Source organism: Pieris brassicae, chromosome 9, assembly GCF_905147105.1.
Source record: "Pieris brassicae chromosome 9, ilPieBrab1.1, whole genome shotgun sequence".
Lineage (NCBI taxonomy): Eukaryota > Metazoa > Arthropoda > Insecta > Lepidoptera > Pieridae > Pieris > Pieris brassicae.
In genome coordinates, this window is record NC_059673.1 from 2,185,399 (window position 1) to 2,204,110 (window position 18,712).

At 33.5% G+C, this 18,712-nt stretch overlaps 1 long non-coding RNA gene across 1 annotated transcript; it reads left to right on the top strand.

The window, feature by feature from the left end:
• The first annotated feature begins 53 nt into the window (after window positions 1-53).
• On the top strand, window positions 54-811 carry LOC123714366. The gene is made up of 2 exons (XR_006754301.1): window positions 54-375; window positions 745-811. It is a non-coding gene; the product is annotated as an uncharacterized LOC123714366 (long non-coding RNA).
• The last annotated feature ends 17,901 nt before the right edge of the window (window positions 812-18,712 follow it).

Below are 18,712 nucleotides of genomic sequence, written 5' to 3' on the forward strand. Positions count from 1 at the left end.
AATGTTTATTATATAATAAATGAAATACTTTCTTTGGAATGAACATAGTTTTTAAATACCATATTTAACTTGCACGTTTAAAATGTTTACGTTAGTATAAAAGACAAAACTATCACAAACACTTCACAGAACCATACAAAATGAAGTTAATTCTATTTTTCTTGATCGTATCAATTTCCGCTGTTCTTAGCGAGGAAGTTTTAAAGAAACCTAACGTTATGTGCATAATAACAGCTATTGTTAATTTCGCAAAATGCCTGAAACAAGGTAACAGGTTCCTTTTCAATTCGAGCGAAAGTATGGAGTTCGATCCGAGTCCAGTTTCAGAATGTGTCTCAAAGTTGGTAGAAGAACTTACGGCTTGTGTGTAATTCGGTATGTATGATGTTAAAAAAAATAGTTATGTAACATAAGATATTTAATTGTTCATATTATTTTAAAGTAATTTACTTCTTACTTTTTGTAAAAGTCTTCTACACCTTTTGTTTTGCAGTTTGAATTGCAATTCATGAAACTTAAGTTTAGCTTTTAGTTTTTCGTCTATTTGTTATACATACTAGATTGTTAGGTTATTTTATATTTTTTTTATTATTTATATGATTTTTTTTGTTTATTTTGTTATGTATTTTATCCTTAGGTACTATTTGATTTAATTTTAGTAAAATGAGACCAACATTGTGTCTTATATTACTTAGACCTAACTAAACTAACACAGTAAGTGAATTAATTAAATTTCCTTTACAGATAATAACATGGCGATCGCATTATATTCTGCAATTTGAACATTGAAAATAAATGTCTCATTAAGCAAGCTTTATTTTTATTTAACACCCATCTTTTATTTATTAAAAGTCATTTAAATTGCCACTAGACTAGAATATAATTAGATAAATTTTAATAGAGCAATATATAAAGGTTTTTCTAATATATATATAAATAAGCGGTAAACGCACTGTATAATGCACTTGTTAGGAGCCACTTGGAATGTAACTCTATGATTTGGGCCCCACAAGAAAAGAAATATTCTCTAATGGTGGAGCGTATTTAAAATAAATTTACGAGATACATTTACTTGAGGTTGTATCAAATGTACCCACTTTACCCAGTAATGTTTCCAACTTTGTTTGTCTTGGGTATGGTGGGATACAACAAGTTAGAGGTAAGGAGGGACCTTACTATCACATTATATTTTTTAAGGTCCTTAGAGGCAAAATCTATAATGCGGAAATGTAGGAGAGACTGGGTCTGCCTGTGCAATCACAATCACAGTGCCTCTGGCGCGTACGAACTTACCTACTTAGAGAAGCACCATTTACGCGTGTCTTGCGCACCCTAAATATTATTGTATAGTATAGTCTATAGACTTAAAAGGTGAAATATATAAAAAACACAATCCCTACAACTACAACTATGCTTACAATTACAAATATAATTGCGAATAGGCAGAAGTTATTTGGAGTGTAAATTATTGTTTTTTCAGCGTCTGCTGTTTATATCTATTGTTTATCATGAATCATGTGTAACTCCTGTTTACTATATGATTATGACTACATAAAAAAGAACTATCTTTTTTATAAGCTGTAATATACTAATTATAAATTTAAAAGTCGATAAAGGTAGTGGTGTACCTCACAGAACGTTTTCTAAAAATTCAATAGAATACTTAAAGTAAACAATGACAAAATTAACATTCATTAAAGGCCAATCGCGACAAAGCCTAGCTATATGATTGGTACCTAAATATTAATAATTAATAAGAAAAGTAAGTACTTATAAAACATTTTTTATGGAAAACCGAAAGCCCTTAAAAATCAAAACAAAATTGGTTCACATAGGTCATTATGAAGAAAAGATATTAATTTTTTCATTCGTTTAGGTTCAAATAATGTCCGGAGCGCAACTCAAGTATTCCATGCTTACGTTAAATATTTGATTTTACGAAACTCGCCGATAATATGTTACTATTTGTAGAATAATTTTCAAGTGCTAACCACTGCCTATGGCCTTGGCTTTGATTTCGTTTGTCTTATATAGTTAGCGATATACAAAATATTGCATTATACATATCTATATTTTTCTGTTTATGTTTGTGATCATATTTATTTTATAGATTTCTTTCCCAAAAGTTTGAACCAGAAATATTTTCCCTCGATCATAAAAAAATAGTTGTTTCAATGTAACATGCAGCGACCTCTCTTATCAGATAGAAGAATAAAAGATAGAAACGTAAGCCGACTATTTGGAGTTGGAATGTACCAAGTTTATCTACTGAACAAGAGATGTCGCCACCTATATTTTTAGGCATTTTTAATATTGGCTTATTTATTTACACAATGACAAAAATATAACTGATTACATATCATATAAATTTGAAAACAAAACCTTTTAAATATATGCAAGAAACTTCTCAGTAAATGCAAATACACTACATAATTAAACTCGTATTGGACACTTTCTCCGTTAAATATCCTTATTAGTAAATAAGGTTAGACTTAAATTACTTATTAGTCTTAAGTTAGGCTAGACCGTTATGTTAAATTGTGACTTGTCAGAGACAATTTATAAACAAAAATTCAAACCGTATCCTATATACGTGGTTTGTGGTATGTTTTTTTTTGTAAGTTGTAACATAGTGTTCAGTTAATAATTTTTTAAACAATAAAACGAATGAAACCGAGACGAAAAAATATTAACTGCCATCAATGACAACAAACCTACTGACATATTAGTCTTTGTTTTAATAACAGTTTGCATCTGTAATACATTTTTATTTATTAGTTTTCTTTATCATACAGTAGTACATTTTAAGGACTAAAAATGGTTAGAATATTATAATTATAATTATGTGTTCATAAAAATAATACAAATAATTTTAAAATTATAAAAATGTATCGAATCATTTCATTCGATTAGATATTTCTACATTATGTTACTCGATTACTAAGTATATATAAATATATCTTGATATATTTTAATATTCAATTCCATTAAGATTTTGGTTATCAACTTTTTTATTAAGATCAAGATATTTATTACATTAAATAAAACCTAATATATCAATTTGATAATGTTTATCTCGACTACATATGATTATAAGATTGGGCGCGTTGATTGGCCAATCTCGAAAAAGGGCGTGGCCACAGCTTCCAATGGTACATTGTTAAGCAGGGGACCAGATTTAGTTCTTCATCAAACTTACTCTGTGGTGATAAGGTCGTAACTTGTGTGACATTTATATTTCGTATTATATCATCGAAATTGTATAATTGATGATAAGATCTGTAGATTTAATTAATTAAATTTAAAATATTTACTATATTCTTGCAGTGTTTAATAAAAGCGCGAACAGATCCCAATAAAAGTAAAATACTCTCAAATCTTCTGGCAATGAGTGATGATCACGGACTGTATTATCATCGGATCATTCAATCAGGTGAGCCTTTTGTCAGTTTGCTATCTGTTTCTTGGCAGTTCTTCTTGCCCGCTCTACGCCTTTGACTTGCGAACTGCTAGTAAATGTACATTTACAATTAATTTAACATCTTTTCTTACGTTCATAAGTTTACTTGTTTTCCTATATGAATTAAGTTGTTATAAAAAAATAAAATCTTTATTTAATTTCTGGGGATTTAGATGAAGTCATGATTATCATGAAATGTCATATATTGGTCATCGAAGCTACTTTTACAAATACTTTAATAAATGTTGCTGGATCTGCTGACCAAGTGGATAAGACATACACTCCAAAGAGATTCTCATCAAATAAATTACCCAAGCAGGCGCTTGACGGGGCGTCACAAGATAACCGGGCGTTTTATAGTTGCAGATGAGGCAAAGAGAGCCAGAAGGACTTGGAGCGAGGTGACATACGAGGCTCAAGACAAAACGCGATGGAGACTCACTGTGGACGCCCTCTGTCCCATTCTCCGTCTACGAATTATATATTTTTTTAAAGCCTTAAATTATTTCCCGAACCATTAATATCTTACTCACGGTTATCCTATGTGTCAGTAAATATTTGTAACATTTAGTATGTATCAGGAACCCTGTCCGGTAGAGGCCTCCTCAAAGGCCTGCCATCTTTCTCTATCTGGAGCTATTTGCATCATTGTTAACTTAATGTCATCATTCCATCGAGCGTAAGGTCCTCGTCTGTACCGTTTGCCTGGTGGACTTCTCCATGTAGTCACTATTTTCGTCCACCTGTGATCTTTAAGGCGTCGGATTAAAGGACATAATTATGTTATTGTGTTATTAATATAAGCTAAAACGCTAATCAATATGTACTTTAATTTGCTAGGACTATTTCATTTACTTGAAGTTACTGAACTATCCGTTTGCGTAGATCCTCCAGGTACATTCTGTGTTCGGGATGTGCTTCTGGGGCATTGAAGACCTCTAACAAGCGATCTCTTCTAGGCAACCCTAGTAATGAAAAAAAAAAAACAAATACGACGGGTTTAGTATTTGACTTAAGAAACTTTCTTTCTTAAGTTTCTTTCATGGAGGATTGTCTCCGAAATTTATGTATCCATTTTTTATTCGGTCTAAGAATACGACCACATCTCCGTGTTCCGAAAGCGGCCAGGCTGGTTACTGATTCGTCAGTGACGTGATGCTCACGTTCTCCATCTCTATTCCATCCTGTTCAATCCCAAAACACTCTCTTTCTAAAAAACGACGAGTTTTTATTTATTTATTAACACTTCGTTACATTACAATATTAAAATTGAACGTAATTAAATGAAAATGAGGGCGACTGGCGGCCTTATCGCTTTCGAGCGATCTCTTCCAGGCAACCACTGTGAGTAAAGAAAAAATGTATTAAATTACCTAAGGTAGGCAAGAAGTGCAAAAAAACATATGTCTTATAGAATCTAAACAGAAAGAAAAAAACAAACTAAACTAAAAAGATGATACATTAAAAATAAAAAGTAAAAAGACATCACGATAATTTAAGATAAGTCTCACGTCAGTTAGTAGTTAGTAAGAAAGTTAGGAATACGATGTGGACAGGCAATGTTCGTACAGAAGACGTTCAAAGGAAGATAGAGAAGGAGCTAAGCGAATAGGGACGGGAAGTGAATTCCATAGCCTAACTGCGGAGACCTTAAAGGAATCGCCAAGAAAGGAGGATTTATGAGATGGGATATCAAGGGTATAGTTTTCGGAAGAGCGTAAGCTATAGTCATGGGCTCCCAAACACTTGAAATCATTTTTGAGATAGGAAGGAGTTTTAGGGTTGAACAGGATGGAATATTTAATTATTTTAATTGTATTTATGTATTACAATGAAGTGTTAATAAATAAATAAACACACATACAAGCGAATAGACTTACAGGACTAATTAACGGCCAGAGAAACCGGATCGAAAACAATAAATTAAAATGTAGATAAATTAACGCTCGCAGACAGGTGCGTCCTAAGTGAAAGTTCAGCAAATGCCTGGCCTGTATTTTGCCCTTGTCTTGCACTCGTGTTATGAACTTGTATGAATTACCTACGCCCGTATAGCGGCTTCCTCTTCTTGTCTTCTCCTTTTTTTATTTTTTTATGTAATAGCAGGCAAACGGGCAAGAGGCTCACCTGATGTGAAGCGATACCGCTGCCCATGGACACTCACATTGCCAGAAGGCTCGCAAGTGCGTTGCCGGCCTTTCAAGAATTGGTATACTCAAGAATTGGAAATACTTCAGTGGGCAGCTGGTTCTACATAGTGGTGGTGCGCGGCAAAAACAGCCTTAGAAAACGCTCACTTGTGGAACGACGGACGTCGAGGTGATAAGGATGGTATTTTGTATTTTGCCTTGACGTCCGATAATGAAACTCAGCTGCGGGTATTAGACCGAACAACTCTTCTGAACACTCCCCATGGTAAATGCGGTAGAAGATGCAGAGGGACCCAACATCTCTACGCAACGCCAAGGGATCAAGCCGCACGGAAAGTGATTGGTCGTCGACGATTCGAACCGCTCTTCGTTGAATACGATCAAGTGGAAGGAGCTGGTACTGGGGAGCTCCCGCCCAGAGGTGAGAACAGTATTCCATGTGGGGCCGAATGTGCGCTTTATAGAGTTGGAAGCGGTGGCCCGGAGTGAAGTACCGTCTCGCCTTGCTGAGCACACCAAGCTTTTTGGAGGCTAATTTAGCCTTCCCTTCCAAATGACTGCGAAACTGGACGTTATTCGATATGTCAACGCCCAATATTCCGATGTTAGCTGAGGCTTTAAGGAGAGTGCCTTCAAAGAGCGGAGTAGCGACAAAGGGAGTTTTTTTAGCGGAAAACGCGCATACTTGATTACCCTCCTATCCCTCCTACATGATTTAACACCAGTTTCTGTGCACTCTGCTACTTGTAATTGTAATTTTATGATGTGGTTTACGCTTAGTTTTTCTAGCGTTGCCTGGACGAGACGCTTGTTAGCAATATGATCGCCCGTTGTATCTCCAACTGTTAATGTTATTTTTTATTATATATACTTCATAATTAATTTACAGCATCAATTACTAAGAAATTTAATTCCTTTTTACCGGATTGAAGCTATGTATTATTATAAACTTATAATTATTTTACATAATTTTAAAATTTTCCCGTCGTGTCGCGTCCCGAAACGTCGATTTAAAAATAAAATTTTGTAAAATAATTATAAATTTATTATAATACATAGCTTCAATCCGGTAAAAAGTGTTTTCTTTAAATGTGTTAAAGTTATGTTAATAAAAGACAATACAATTTTATTCCTATATAATATATCCAGTCGCAGAACTGAGGAAATGGGTAAAAATCATACGCGGAATTCGTGACTACGAAGGACAGTTAGTGTGCTCTTCTCAGACATCAGGGCCTGCCTCCGGGAACTTTTTTATCAACTTGGGTCTCAGGCCGCCCACGGGGCTTGTTCTGTAGGTCTAAATTTCCAGAACGAAAACGTTGGAACCAAAAACGAACTGTGTTTTCTTTTGCAACATGACCGCCATACACAGCATTCACCCTTCGAGTCGTTTCCGCAGCACTAGTGCCACGGCGGAACTCGTACTCGTAAATATAGCGATACTTTAAGTTTTCCATTTTGTAAAATGTGTTACGCAAACAGAAAAAAACAAATGAATGACGGTCATCGAAGCACAAATACATGAGTAAATAGCTGTACAAATTTGAATTTGGAATTCCTAACCAAAGAGGAGGTATTTGAGGTCAAAGTGGCCAATACGACAAAACACCAATTTCATATGTAAGGACCTAATACTTTTGTTATACCGTCAAATGCTGGAAACACTCTGATAGATTTCAATTGAAAAATAATTGAAAGTCACTCTATAGGAAAGACTTTTTTAATTTCTTTTGGTTTCGGTAAATTATGTGACATACAAAAAGTACGATTGAGACAGTTTTTATTGTTTAGCCCGTGCCGTACTTTCCTGTACAGTCGCGAACAAAATCTAATTTGAATTACATATTTTAAAGTTTTCATTCATACCGTAGAATATGGGATCTTATAAACCAAAACTATATTCGAAGCTTCGTAGGTCCCGGAACGGTGAGAAAGTCACCCCGAAAGTTGTCCTTAAGGTGGGATGAACCCGTAGTTGGAATAACTCAATTGGCTGTCTGAATATCTGAAAATCCTCTTATAATCAGCACGAGGTCCGCAAATAGCTAAGTAAATATTAAAAGATGTGTCTGAAACCACCATAGAAATTGCGAACCACCAAGCAAAAAAACCCCTTGTGATACAAGTATCGTAGGATCATCATAATGAACAACATATTTTTGACTAAAATGCGTAAAGTAATAATAATAAACAAAAAATCGTTCCATTATTCCATGACAATGTGTGTACGAAGTTCTGTCAAGATTTAATAAATTTGTGTAATATACTTTAAAGCACTTCTTTATAAAACAATAAATAAGTATTAATTTTCTTTATACATATCCACCATTGTGATTAAGTGTACATCAATGTTCCATTATCATCTAGTTTCGGTGGTTCCGCCTTTTCTCTCGCTTTTTATCAATTTCTTGAAAACTCAATCACCTGTGTCTAAAATATATCCTGTATATATCACTCCGCTGGCTCGGCGACCCAAGAGTCTTGGCCTCAGAAATGAGAAACTGTTGCGCTGTCCTGTCCTGTGCCACCTTCAATTGTGTATTGATAGCGTACATTCGCGGATGCTTTAAATACAAAGACACCCATCGTGAGTTGTGTGCGGTACTCGATTGAGAGAAAGTTGCATGGATCTGGTCTGGCGTCTTCCTAAGTTCTCATGTTATTATCACACGTGTACATCCTTTACCATATTTTCATAAGTATCTAATTGCCCTCATTTTAATATGTGTGATGTTTGAGAGCAAAAATAAAACAAATTACTGACTTTCAGCTGCAACAGGTCCTCAGGTAAATTCCCTCTCTCCTGGTCAGGGGCGGAGGGGACAAGGAGGTAGAGTAAAGTTAACCAGGTAACCCAAATAACAGGATTTATTTTGTTTATATTGCAACTTCGAATATTTTTTTAAATAATTAATTTAAGTTTCAGCAGTACCTAGATCCTTCCACATAGGTCCTTTCCAAGTGGTGTAATTAACAATTAGTTCAAAATAAAATCAGTAACATAGTATGTTGTCATTACATTCGCTAGTGTGGATCGTTGGTCCGTTGTGCGTAATGTCCTGGCCAATTAAGTCAGCCTAGCTCCTTCCAGAAGCTCAGAAGTTTCTTGAGCACTCCGCAGGCTTCACGGAGCGAAGTCACTGCACCGAGGATCTCTGTTGGCTGGGAACACACAGCCACGCATTCCAGTACTACGTGGGTGACTTATTCCTCTGCTGAAACAGTCTTTGCACGAGGGACTGTCTGTCAAGCCTACGACAAAATAATGTTTATTAAGGAGACAATGGCCGGTAACTCACACGTCGCATTCGTTATTAATTTATTTTATTACACAATGAAGTTATGTAAGAATCGATGAAGCGAAAAGATATTCGCACGAGATCAGGTAATTATTAAGATTACACGGTCAATGTATGACTCATTTATAGTACAAGTCACAAGAACTAGCGACGGTAAAGATGTCTTAATGCGAAACATTTTTAGTTTATTGTTCAATTATTTATGAGTAATCATAATAAACAAATATACAGTATTAACAATTTTCATAACCTATATAGTAATAATAATAATTATTAATGAATAAATAGAAAACACAACAAATTCAAATAATTTGTTCCCTGTGGCAGTGTACCTTTAACGCTGGCAGCATTTCCTCGTTGTATTGCGATACATATTCGTTGACCAAAAGCACCAGCTCTGGGGTCGCCAGTAATACCTGTGAGTACCTGTGGACTTTAACACCACGGCTTAAGAGTCTCTACTCCAAAGGGATTTAAATTTATTCTCTCAAACATCACAGATCAAACGAGGATAATCAGATACTTTTAATAAAACTGCCGGCGAGCCGTTGTAGCAACTTTGTATGCATATTATTTGTTATTTTATTTATACATAATTATGTATTTACATTTTACATTGTACACGTCTTCTTAAGTTCTCATGTCATTTTCAGACGAATATATAATTTCTGCAACATTTTCATAAGTCCTTATTGTCCTTATTTTAACATGTGATATTTAATTTTTATATTAAGTTAAAAATTATGGATTTTATTGAAGTGAGCAAAGTTAATTTTAACGTATAAATTGGAAGAAAATCACTAACGCTATGTTCTTATGAATTGTACTGAATTAATTTAGAGAGTTGAATAGCACGTGCGATGAGATGCGCAGCTGACTTATACTGACCGATCAGCCGCTTTGCAATACTACGACCGGCACGTTTTGATACTAGACATTACGAGATTATTAATTAATACATTATAAAATGCCAAAAACTGGTTTACTGATTTCTCTACGACAATAATAATCTAGAGGTACAAAAGAAGAAAAAATTGCTCACGACTTATACCCATTTGCAACTGGCCAGCATCACAAACCTCTTCTGATATAAAGTAACTAAAAAAACTAATTACTAGATTTATTTAAACAATTATTTAACATAAACTGTTGTTGTTTAACTGTTATTTTAATCTTTAATCTGATATTATGCAAGTAATCTTATGTAAATGATTCATAATCCCAGACTACGCATGCGTCATGTCTGAATTTTATTCATTGTTGTATAGTCTTGTCAATTTAGGGTCACCTGCTAGGACACGAGTGTTTTATAAATAATTATTTTGATCAATGACAAATGTTTATATAGTACCATTGTTTATTGGAATCTTGTAAGAAACTATTTGGAATTCATTGGACTAAACTATTTAAGGTAAAAGTTCCCTTTAGACCCAGGTAAATAATAATTATTTTAACTGCACAGTACTTGTCAGGAAAATTATAAGGAAAACGCAGCCAGAATTTGGGGTTCTCCAGGGTTGTCTGGAGAAGTTCAATTACCAAGCCTACTATTCCAAAATTGCCTTTTTAGATACACACATCTACATCTAGATAACACTACGGTGTGTAAGTAAGTAGCATTTTTTTTTATATAAAAGGACGTAAATGGGTTACAATCACAATGCCACAGAGCTCGTGAGCGCGTCGCCGGCCTTTTTAGTAGTTGTATGTAAGTTACACAATAAACTAAAATTGAGACTGAGAACCTTAATGTCACCATTCTGAATTGTCTAACACTGGAAGAAGGAAAAGAGGAAGACAGAGCAAGAGATGGGCAGACGATATAAAGAAAATCACACAATTTGGACAAGAAGAGCTAACATTTAAAAATAATGTCAGCAGCTGGAAGAGGCCTATGTGTTGATTACTAAAACCGGCACATTTGATGTATTAGATTATGTATAAAAACAATGTTTAGGTATATAAACTGGATGTCAGCAATAAAGGCTGAAATAAGTAAAATACATCTTCCTCTGGTGCCACTTTATTGCCGGGTATCTTATCGCTAGTCTAAACAGCTCCTTAGCGGATGGTATGACTCCACCCCCGTACTTTCCGCAACCACGACTTCTTTCTTCTACCAGCCCGTCTCTTGCCTTGAATTTTGCCCAACATTAAGCTGTATGTACACTATGTATAGCAAATAAAGTACAATTAAAAATAGTACTGGATTATGCCCCTCTAGTTAGAGTTAACATTCCAATAAGAGAAAGTATCAAAACTGTTGGAGTCTGGGCACGCGCCGGCAGATGTTCGCAGCATCTGTCGCACTCACACGCCGCATCTCAACCTGCAGCAACAGCTGATTGCTACCTGTCGTTTTCCTTTTTTATACTTTATTGGATTCTGATTTCTAAAGCATACATTATATTACGTTCATAGTTTAATTTTTTTTATACATAAAATATATATATTAATAAGTTAATTTCACGCAAAGTAACCAGGAAGAAATTTCTTTTTATTTGACAAAAAAATATGTTTAAAATCAACTTGACATTCATATATCTTGGCCTCTTTATTTCGAATAGTTCGGCCTCCTTAGAAACAATTTTTTTGTTGTTGTAAATAGTGTAAGCCTCTGTTTTGAAGTTTTTATAAGCTAATACACAATTATACACTTGAAGATAAAAAAACATACTATGTGTGTTAAAAAGCTATTTTGTAAGGTATGTTACCTGTACCCGCATTCGACGTCAAGGCGTAATACAAAATACCATCCGTATTTCGTATTCTGCCTCGACTAGATGAAATGATTTCTTACATGTTATAACCTATTTATAATTACCAACTAGAAAGCCGTCAATATCACTTCTTGACCTTCTAATTTGACCAAAAACCAGCTGCGAGACATCTGCTTATATAATTGCCAATTTATTTCGATTTTAATTTACAAAAATAATAATTTTTATTCTCTAGAGACCAAAAAAAATAGTTTTTTATGGTAATGAATTATTTGGAATGATGCTAATAAAGATTCATACATTTGTAATTTATGTTCTGTTGATGTCAGTGATTTCCCGCCAAATTATTGCGACAGCGGCAAAGACTATTAAAGTAGGACAAAGATAATAAATTTAAAAAAAATTAACCTAGAAATGAACAAAAGAAGCTATCTCCATAATTTTTGGTTGTTATTATTATAACATCTTTTACATTCTTTGTAACTCTGCAGTAAGTAAAATGATTTAAAAGTAACTGTTTAACTTTGAAAGTTATTGTCTTTATTGTCATGTTATAGATTGTAATAAATATATAAAAAATGTTTATCTGTCATTTTAATCTGATATTTTGATGCAAACATTAATCTATAAAATACTAATGATTCATAATCCCAGACTACGCATGCGTCATGTCTGAATGTTTTTATATTTTGGTATGACTCAAACATGTTTATATATTACTCGTTGTCTTTGGGTTTGCTTGACACTTACAATATATTCATACTTGTAATAATACACATAACCAAAGTTTAGTAGAGCTACAATATGAAATTAAATTCCCAATTATAAATTAATAAATAAATTTCCCATAAATAAAGTCAATCAGTGGCGCAACAACCTTTTTAGGTCTGAGCCTTAGATTTCTGTCTCTGTTTTATGATCGTTTGTCAATCTAATAGACAATTAGGTAATCAACTTGTACCTGACACATGCCGTCGACTTTTTGGGTCTAATGCAAGTTTTCTTCACGATGTTTTCCTTCGCCGTTAAATGCGCACATAGAATGAAAGTCTATTGGTGCATAACCGGGAATCGAAGCAACGACCTCCGGGATGAGAGTCGCACGCTGAAGCCGCTAGGGCAACACAGCTTTTATTGACCAGAGATAGCTAATACATATCTAGAGTAAATTAATCTTTACCAAATACACTGGAGTCTTGAAATAAATTTTTACGCCATTTTGTTAATTTGTTGTTCCTTATTACTCGACGCTTGAAATATTAACATACATTTTTAAATACCACCAATAAAGCGTTTGATAACCATAAATATTATAAGATGCGAAAAGCAATCGTAGTGCGTTGACACCAGCGCGTGCGCAGGTGCATGGGCGCGTGCTGCAAGCACCTTGCGTCCACAGATTATCGAGATTAACGGATTGTTAACCGGCTATAAGAATCCAGTAAATAGTGAGAAGTTTTTAAAAACTTAAAGGTTAGACGATCTTTATTACGATAAGAAAAACATAAATGGTGATTGCTTTAAGTTCAGGTAATAGGCAGTAATTCGGTCCTTAGATTTTTTTTTATGTAATAGCAGGCAAACGGGCAAGAGGCTCACCTGATGATAAGCGATACCGCCGCCTATGGATTCACATTGCCAGAAGGCTCGCAAATGCGTTGCCGGCTTTTCAAGAATTGGTACGCTCTTTTATTGAAGGACCCTAAGTCGAATTGGTTCGGAAAGACTTCAGTGAGCAGCTGGTTCCACATAGTGGTGGTGCGCGGCAAAAACTGCCTTAGAAAACGCTCAGTTGTGGAACGATGGTCCTTAGATTATTTTACATTAATAAGATTTAAAAAATGCCTACGCCATTTGCATTTATTAACATATTTATACAAAATTTTAAGATGGAAAAGAGCGGAAATACGGTTCTAATAAAAACAATAAAAATCATTTTAACAGCTTTCGAAGAACACAATTTTTTTTATTGATTACAGATTAATACGACAGAATATTATCAAAATAACATGTTTTATGTTACAGGAGGCAAACGGGCAGGAGGCTGATATTAACTGATACCATCGCCCATGGACATTCACACTGCCAGGAGGCTTAAAAGCGCGCTGTCGGCCTTTTAAGAATTGGTACACTCATTTCTTGAAGGACCTTTAGTCGAATTGGTTCGGAAATACTTCAGTGTGCATCTGGTACTACATAGCGGTGGTGCACGGCAGAAACTGCCTTAAGAAACACTCAGTTGTGGATCGACGGATGTCAAGGAGATGGTATTTTGTATTCTGCCTCGACTCCCGATGATGAAGCTCAGCTGCTCATTAAAATTTGTTTATAAATGTAAAAGCCTACTTCAATTTACTGAAGCGTAAATCTCTAACGACTGCGCAGTAGTTAGACCTAGAATAATATTGGTAATTTTAATATTATTAATTGGATCAGTTTTCAAACTATTACGTTCACGTCCAATGATAACGTAAGCTTTCTCTTCTTCCGTCTCCATTGTAAAATACTTTATTATATTAATAGAACTATAAAATAATCACTAAACCTTGTTAAAAATTGTTTGTACTCGACGAATAATGTTTAATAACTATTTAGTAAAAAAACTTAACGACAAAAGCACGATAATTTTAAGTGTCAGAAATTATACAGCGCTAAGTCGTTACGTACGTTAAAAAAGTAATTGACATTCAGTGATCTTATTGGAGAATACACAGTCTTAACAGTTGCGCTTAGTAGGTCAAAAAAATATAAATGTGTGTGTACTATAAAAGCCACAGTCCCCGTATAGAAACTATTTCTCTGTTATAATGGAAATGGTGGCCTGTCAAAGCTACTAATTTGTCGCTATCAAACCTACCAATTGGATACACTTCGCTGGACACATTTGTCTAGGATTTCTACGATACCCTATTAGTCTAGCTTTTTCTAGATAATTTGTTGTGAAAAGTGAAACTCCATCGGACCCTAATAATAATAATCAAAAAGAATACTGGAGCTCACGAACAAAGGCTCCACAAGACAAGACAAAACATTTGAGTTAGTGCTTGTGGTAACACAATAACGGAGAGTCTTAATAGAGACTGTGAGTGTTATTCGACACTTTCTTATGTTAAATATCGTTATTAGCAAATTTTAAATCACTTATTAAACTTTAGCTAAGCTAGATGTTCCATGGTTCAAGTTAAGAGTTATTAAAAAAATTAAGACGAATGTCAGAAATGTAATGTAAATTCGTAAAATAGCCAGTTAAAGCCACAGCATCCGTCAATGAGAATGCTACTATAATGTTCCTCCCTGTGGCCAAAAAACTTTCTACTCAGAAATCTGCTTCGTCATGTTTTGAAGTCTAACTTCCTTAAGGGGCGTTGTAAAAAAAATTACCGTCACATTTTTCGGTTATGCGTCACATTTTTCCGTTACGCGCCATCTATTTCTTGTCCCTACCACGGTTGATTTGCGATTGCCATTGATAACAAAAATATATAATAACGATAACAATGATAGTAATAATTCTATTACAATTTATGAAGTTCTGTAATAATCCTAGTAGTAATAAGGTAAAATGAAATAATTGTATCATTTGTATTCATGTCTATGATAAAAAAAACCTTTTGTTGAACTTTATATTATTTAACAAATTTCTGTAAGTTGCATATAGTAGGTCATTTTTCGAAAAATAAGGTCATAAAGAAATTTCACACTTATTACGTGTGTACACTAGTACACGCACACATTTTTTAAGACGCGTGTAGGTCTTGGGCCTTTAAATGTCGCATACCTATTCACAATGATACGAGGTTTGAGCGCACGCGCACTTGAGCCAATCAACACCGCTATTTGCATTACTACACGAATACTATTCGGCTTATGTATATGTTCAAACTCCTTCCAAGACTCATAAAACAAGAAACTATTTATTTTGGCTATGGGTTTCGAACTGGAACGGGCTGGTGGAGCTGGTGCAACGAATAAGTATGGCAATCCATGGTAATTCTGCCAATTTTTAATGATTATTATTATTATTACTTTGTAGGTTAAGAATATTAATAAAAGAATATATTAAATACTGTATATTTGTGAGTAGGAAATTAATATTCTGAAAACAGTCAAGTTTCTTTCTAGTTTGGTTTAGTTAGAAAACTGACAGTGAATATCATTTAAATGTTTGATTAACTTTACCTAAATAAGGTATAGTCGTCTTTCTGTTCTCGTAACTTTTTTATAAGTGGATTAAGTTTTAATAAGCATTCGTTATAATTTGGTTCAAACAAACAAAAAATCTAAATTAAATATTTAAAAATCTAAAAATATTTATTGCCTACAAAAACGTTTCCTTAATTTAATATTAAAACAGCGATTTACATACAAATCTAACAAATCCCAGGAAAGGTATATTCATACAAGCGATATTTATATGTAAAATTGTAACAGGATATATCCTTAATTAAAAAAAGAACTGGAACCATAATACCAGGGTAGATGTTTGATAAGAGAGGTCAGGATGTTTTGGACATTTTAATGGTAACTTAAAATCGATTTCCGTCGCTTAGTACCTGTTAACGGTTCTTTAATTATTTGTAAATGTTAATAAGGGTGAGCTTTTTGTTATCGTAATTTGTATCTATTAAGTTCCTTGCCTAAACTGTGTTTAAAGTAAGCTATTATTTATTTAGTCCTGCGTTTATTTGGACTTCACAGAGAGCAGTGTTGGTCCAGTGGCTTCAGCGTGCGACTCTTATTTCTGATGACGTAGTGTCCATCCTCAGATGTGTACCAATGGACATTATATGTTCGCATTATTCACTCGAACTGTGAAGAAAAAGATCGTGACGAAACCGGCTTGCTTTAGACTCAAAAAATCGGCGTGTTAGCTACTAATTATATATTAATTGTTACTCAATCAACCTTTGGATTAGCTTTTACATTTTTATTTATACATAACATTATTTAACTTATATCTTTAGATTTTACTTTATTAAATTTTTGTTATAGTTACATGTTATTTTGTTAATTAATTATGCACTTGTTGTGCTTTAACCTCTGTATGTGTTTATTTTTCTTTATTGTTTTATATTATTGTTGTCTGGAAGAAATCGCTTGTTAGCGATAACGCCGCCCGTTGGCACAGGATCACCAGATATTAGATTGTCAAATAAAATCTGAGACCCAGATCTAAAAAGATTCTTCTTTCTTATTTTTCAATACCTAGGTGTTTCTGATTTTGCAGCTTTTTAAATAAAGATTTCATACATTAAAAACCCTTCTTCGACAATTATATGATAATAATTAATAGTAAAATTTTGGAATTAATTAAATATTTTACTTTTTGTGTAATCAGTTTAACCACAACAATTATCTACTTAGTTCTCATAGGAATTCGGAAATGATCACGGGAAGCTGCGGTCCGCCGACTGATAGGATGAGAGCCAACAGTTCTTTTGTACTTATATATTACATTTTGATGTGATGATATAGTAGATACAATAATATGAGAATTAACTGTAATGATATTACTCATAATGTTTACACTTCTATATAAAATTATTTTTAAGACAAATTTGCACTTCATTATGTGTCTCAGAATATACGAAGTTTAGATTATACCACCATAACATTGAACAGCATCTTGAAGACTGGCAGATGACCTGTCTTCGCATATCCTGAGGCATTTTGTGCGTACACTCGTCGGTACAGATCGACTGGTGTATGCATTGACTTCTTCATGTGTTTTATGATTTTATGTTTAGCTTTTTAATAATAATATACTCACAGTAATCTGTAAGTTTATACTAACATTATGATTATTGTTTATATTATTATTTTTTTTTTTTTGGATTATCTTATATTTTATGCGAGTAAAGTTAATTACAAATAAAAAAAATAATAACATTTTTGTACCATATTCAAATAGATTATTTTTGTTATATGCATTGTTATTTGTCATATATTCCACATAATTTATTCTTACAGTACTAGGCCCATACGATAGCGTCGAAAAATCTCAGCGAACATATACATATGTCGATAGTGTCGGAGACAGTATATAATAGGCATATACATAGGTATTAAAGCTTGTAATTATTTACTTAACATAGTCCGTATTATTTATTTACACTACCATTGTACCATAATATACAAAATGATATATATATATACATATAAACAAAGTTACATAAGTCGATTTAAAGAAAAAAATTAAATAATTATATGTATAAACAAAAATGTAAAAGCTAATCCAAAGGTTGATTGAGAAACAATTAATATATATAAGTAGTAGCTAATAACGAGGCAGAAGAAAGAAGATTTTTAAATAAATTTAAAGATTGAGCTCGTCTAATATCAATTGTTAGGGAATTCCATAGCAGGATACTTTGCACAGTAAAGGTGGAGTGAAAGAAATCAGTTTTATGAGAAGGAGTTATAATATAAGATCATTATATATAAAGGTAATATAATAGTAATTAAACTTATCCAATTTGAATTACCTTTAAGATTATATTTCTTATTTCTAATATTAATCGGCAAGGACGACATGTTGGGTTGGCGTTGGACAAAGATGTCTGTTGTCTTTTATTTGGGAGTTTGAGTTGGTTTTTTGACCTTGTCTACTTCTCTTTCCGTATCTCTTATTCATTAAAGGATTTAATGCATTTACGCAGATATGAAAAGTGATATTTTATTTAAAATAATGTACTTAGACTAATTTTAAGTTATTTTTTTTTTAGTTAGATCTAATTTTAAGGATTTCGAGGAAGGGAGGAAATAGAAAAAATGTAAACGCTGATATATGCCACATTTGGCGGTAACGTAACCATGTAATATATATATATATATATATATATATATATATAATGAAGTAATATTATATGATTTAATTATAAAAGCTAGTGTTTCTCATTGAAATTACATTTAAAAAGTGGAAGTCGCTGTATGGCTTCCTTCATCATGTTACTTTCCGTTCGGATGTGTGTTCTGGGAAGTGGTGACTGTGTAAGATGAGATGCGGTCAAGCGCCACTCGTTGCTGTCTGTTTTATGATGGGTTTATGCGAGTAAAGTTAATTACAAAGTTAACAGAAAG